Source organism: Schistocerca gregaria, unplaced genomic scaffold (genome assembly GCF_023897955.1).
Source record: "Schistocerca gregaria isolate iqSchGreg1 unplaced genomic scaffold, iqSchGreg1.2 ptg000670l, whole genome shotgun sequence".
In the NCBI taxonomy this organism is placed as follows: Eukaryota; Metazoa; Arthropoda; class Insecta; order Orthoptera; family Acrididae; genus Schistocerca; species Schistocerca gregaria.
The window spans coordinates 100001-105000 of record NW_026062053.1 but is presented as its reverse complement, the minus strand read 5'-3'; the positions used below and the strand labels follow the sequence as shown (position 1 = coordinate 105000).

Here is a 5000-nt window from a genome sequence, read left to right as displayed (position 1 = left end):
TCGCCGCTACTGGGGGAATCCTTGTTAGTTTCTTTTCCTCCGCTTAGTAATATGCTTAAATTCAGCGGGTAGTCTCGCCTGCTCTGAGGTCGTTGTACGAGGTGTCGCACGCCACACCGCCAGCCGGCTGTGCACGCTACCGAGAAAGTACCGGTATGCGAACCGCCAGGCGACGGGCGCGCATCGCACGTTTAAGGAGACGCGGCCGGCCACACAGGCGACCACGACACTCCCACGTCTCCGAAGCGGGACAAACGCCGCGCGCTTCAGTATACGTAGCCGACCCTCAGCCAGACGTGGCCCGGGAACGGAATCCATGGACCGCAATGTGCGTTCGAAACGTCGATGTTCATGTGTCCTGCAGTTCACATGTCGACGCGCAATTTGCTGCGTTCTTCATCGACCCACGAGCCGAGTGATCCACCGTCCTGGGTGATCTTTTCCTTTTCAGTCTCCCACTGTCTCTTTCAAGACAGTAGCATTTGCAGGACTGAGGCGTCTGACGGCCCCTGTTCCACTATTTTTTTTTGTGTCCAACGGCCTCACAGCCGATGGGCGTCGTACGGCTCCACACCGGAGCGGACAGGCACTCGGGCGAACGTCATTCAAAACCGGCGCCAGGCGCCAGGTACCGCAGGCCAGCCGCTCCAGAGCTTCAGCGCTCGTACCACACAACAACAACACTTCCGCTAGTTTTGAGAGGCACGCGTGGTTCCGCACGCGGCGCACGGCCACTGCCGTACAGGTAGCGTGTTGCGCGACACGACACGACACGCACATCGAAAGACATGCAGTCTAGTCGGTAATGATCCTTCCGCAGGTTCACCTACGGAAACCTTGTTACGACTTTTACTTCCTCTAAATGATCAAGTTTGGTCATCTTTCCGGTAGCATCGGCAACGACAGAGTCGATGCCGCGTACCAGTCCGAAGACCTCACTAAATCATTCAATCGGTAGTAGCGACGGGCGGTGTGTACAAAGGGCAGGGACGTAATCAACGCGAGCTTATGACTCGCGCTTACTGGGAATTCCTCGTTCATGGGGAACAATTGCAAGCCCCAATCCCTAGCACGAAGGAGGTTCAGCGGGTTACCCCGACCTTTCGGCCTAGGAAGACACGCTGATTCCTTCAGTGTAGCGCGCGTGCGGCCCAGAACATCTAAGGGCATCACAGACCTGTTATTGCTCAATCTCGTGCGGCTAGAAGCCGCCTGTCCCTCTAAGAAGAAAAGTAATCGCTGACAGCACGAAGGATGTCACGCGACTAGTTAGCAGGCTAGAGTCTCGTTCGTTATCGGAATTAACCAGACAAATCGCTCCACCAACTAAGAACGGCCATGCACCACCACCCACCGAATCAAGAAAGAGCTATCAATCTGTCAATCCTTCCGGTGTCCGGGCCTGGTGAGGTTTCCCGTGTTGAGTCAAATTAAGCCGCAGGCTCCACTCCTGGTGGTGCCCTTCCGTCAATTCCTTTAAGTTTCAGCTTTGCAACCATACTTCCCCCGGAACCCAAAAGCTTTGGTTTCCCGGAGGCTGCCCGCCGAGTCATCGGAGGAACTGCGGCGGATCGCTGGCTGGCATCGTTTATGGTTAGAACTAGGGCGGTATCTGATCGCCTTCGAACCTCTAACTTTCGTTCTTGATTAATGAAAACATACTTGGCAAATGCTTTCGCTTCTGTTCGTCTTGCGACGATCCAAGAATTTCACCTCTAACGTCGCAATACGAATGCCCCCGCCTGTCCCTATTAATCATTACCTCGGGTTCCGAAAACCAACAAAATAGAACCGAGGTCCTATTCCATTATTCCATGCACACAGTATTCAGGCGGGCTTGCCTGCTTTAAGCACTCTAATTTGTTCAAAGTAAACGTGCCGGCCCACCGAGACACTCAACAAAGAGCACCCTGGTAGGATTTAAACGGGGTCCGCCTCGGGACGCGAAAGCACCCCTTCGGCTCGCCCCACCGGCAGGACGTCCCACGATACATGCCAGTTAAACACCGACGGGCGGTGAACCAACAGCGTGGGACACAAATCCAACTACGAGCTTTTTAACCGCAACAACTTTAATATACGCTATTGGAGCTGGAATTACCGCGGCTGCTGGCACCAGACTTGCCCTCCAATAGATACTCGTTAAAGGATTTAAAGTGTACTCATTCCGATTACGGGGCCTCGGATGAGTCCCGTATCGTTATTTTTCGTCACTACCTCCCCGTGCCGGGAGTGGGTAATTTGCGCGCCTGCTGCCTTCCTTGGATGTGGTAGCCGTTTCTCAGGCTCCCTCTCCGGAATCGAACCCTGATTCCCCGTTACCCGTTACAACCATGGTAGGCGCAGAACCTACCATCGACAGTTGATAAGGCAGACATTTGAAAGATGCGTCGCCGGTACGAGGACCGTGCGATCAGCCCAAAGTTATTCAGAGTCACCAAGGCAAACGGACCAGACAAGCCAATCCGATTGGTTTTGATCTAATAAAAGCGTCCCTTCCATCTCTGGTCGGGACTCTGTTTGCATGTATTAGCTCTAGAATTACCACAGTTATCCAAGTAACGTGGGTACGATCTAAGGAACCATAACTGATTTAATGAGCCATTCGCGGTTTCACCTTAATGCGGCTTGTACTGAGACATGCATGGCTTAATCTTTGAGACAAGCATATGACTACTGGCAGGATCAACCAGGGAGCTGCGTCAACTAGAGCTGAGCAGCCGGCCGCCCGGGAGTGTGTCCCGGGGGCCCGCGCGAACACGCAAGCGTCCGCTCAATTATTCTGCAAACAGGAGGAGGCCGAGCTCCCCTGCACGATACACCTCGAAACCCTCTCAGGTCCCGGCGGCGCGCAGCGCCGTCCTAGGTACTTGGTCGGTTTCGAGAGAGGCGCAATCGCCCGGAGTTAGGCGAGTAGACGGTTTTAGTGCGAACACCCTTGCTCCCAACTGAGCTTGCCGCTGCCGACAGAGGCCCGGGAGCGTGCTGTCGTGGCATTGCCGGCGGGAGACAACACGCGCCACCTATGGTGACCGGCAGCTCCAACGCCAGCGCCACACAAGGGCAAAGCCCCACTTGGGTGCAGAAGCGAACTCTCCCAGCACAGCGCACGCGCCAACACGTCCGCACAACTGCGATACAAACCACCTGCGAGAACCGCTGGGGCGACCGAGCAGCAGACGGCGTCGCGGCGCCGAGTGCCAGGCGGCGGCGCATCCTCAACGCACACAGTCCTCAATCAGACCAGCACACTGCAGATGTCCACCGCGCTTCGCACCGGGCTCGGCTGAACCAACTTTGGCCGCCAGGCGCCGCGTGCAGGGTGCGCCGCAGCGTAGCTGCGCCGCCTGCCGAGCCCGTCGGCTGGCGCTCCTGCCACTCGGCGCCCCCCACCAGCCGCCTGTTGCGCGTGCGCCCACGCAGCGCGCGGCCAACACGCCGGGCGGCCCCCCTTCACCGGCCGGGAACAGTCCCACCAAGCCACCGCCGCGTATCGCTTCATACCCACATGGGCCTAGTCACGTGTGTGGATGTGGCGGGTACCGCTGAAACAACCGGTTAATAGCTGTACCGATCGTCGCCATCACAGATTCACCTCCAGCGTGAACAACCGCTCAACAACGGATTTCCAGTTCATTTGCGTATCTTGGGCAGTAAACGTAGATGTCCACCTACATTTGCGAATTCAACAATTCTTGCATGCCAGGATGTCATGTGTCACGACACGCTACATCAGACCACATACACACTGCGACATGTGCAGAAGAGAACACGTGGAAGGTGGCCCGCGCACGTATGCGATGTCCCTTCCGCGATCCACTGTCAACCGGCATCTGCGGCATGTCCCAGATATGGAACGCGGTCCACCAGGGTAGCACTTTGTGTGAGGCAATACGACAAAGTCGGAATACACGCGTCACTACATCACACGGCTCACGCTGACCTGACCTGACTCACCGCACCACCACCCCCAGCGACCCAGGGTGACATACAATGCGTTCGTACGTTCCTCCCACACGCCTCTACGGCGTACCACAGTGCAACCTAGCTGTTATTGGGAGACGAGACAAGTAGCATCGAGCACAACATATGGAAATTGAGATTCGACACCGTTGGGCACAGCCAGCGTACGGTCACACGTATCACACTACTTCACTCTGTACGTAACTACCGATGATCGGTACAGCGTGTGGGTTACGCGTACGACATCAGCGGACAATGGACACAGACCATACCACGACGTACACTGAGGGCGTCGACATCTGAACGCAACTGAACAGCTGCGAGGCTCATTTAACACTCAAACGCCAGACCGACCAGCTTGAGAGGACGGAGACACAAAGAGAGGGGCAGAGGGGGGGGGGGGGCGATATAGTCCTATTGCAGTACAATTGACAGTGGATAGCGGGAATATGTGGAAAGTAAGCAACACTCGCAAGACATCTACATGAGGATAACAACGACACCAGAGATTCCGAGCAGTGAACTATGTTAGGCAAAGGGACAACGTGGGTTAGGTTAAGGGACAACGTGGGTTAGGTTAAGGGACAACGTGGGTTAGGTTAAGGGACAACGTGGGTTAGGTTAAGGGACAACGTGGGTTAGGTTAAGGGACAACGTGGGTTAGGTTAAGGGACAACGTGGGTTAGGTTAAGGGACAACGTGGGTTAGGTTAAGGGACAACGTGGGTTAGGTTAAGGGACAACGTGGGTTAGGTTAAGGGACAACGTGGGTTAGGTTAAGGGACAACGTGGGTTAGGTTAAGGGACAACGTGGGTTAGGTTAAGGGACAACGTGGGTTAGGTTAAGGGACAACGTGGGTTAGGTTAAGGGACAACGTGGGTTAGGTTAAGGGACAACGTGGGTTAGGTTAAGGGACAACGTGGGTTAGGTTAAGGGACAAATTGAGTTAGGTTAAGGGACAAATTGAGTTAGGTTAAGGGACAAATTGAGTTAGGTTAAGGGACAAATTGAGTTAGGTTAAGGGACAAATTGAGTTA

At 55.1% G+C, this 5000-nt stretch overlaps 3 non-coding genes across 3 annotated transcripts in view; all 3 read right to left on the bottom strand.

The window, feature by feature from the left end:
- LOC126318532 (large subunit ribosomal RNA) overlaps positions 1 to 92 on the bottom strand; it is a 4222-nt gene extending 4130 nt beyond the window's left edge. The window contains exon 1 of the ribosomal RNA XR_007557352.1: positions 1 to 92. This exon is cut by the window's left edge and continues 4130 nt beyond it. This is a non-coding gene — a ribosomal RNA (large subunit ribosomal RNA).
- Positions 93 to 280: 188 nt separating this feature from the next.
- LOC126318491 (5.8S ribosomal RNA) lies at positions 281 to 435 on the bottom strand. Its single transcript, XR_007557315.1, has one exon. It is a non-coding gene; the product is annotated as a 5.8S ribosomal RNA (ribosomal RNA).
- A 368-nt stretch (positions 436 to 803) lies between these two features.
- Positions 804 to 2696, bottom strand: LOC126318516 (small subunit ribosomal RNA). Its single transcript, XR_007557337.1, has one exon. It is a non-coding gene; the product is annotated as a small subunit ribosomal RNA (ribosomal RNA).
- Positions 2697 to 5000: the final 2304 nt, after the last annotated feature.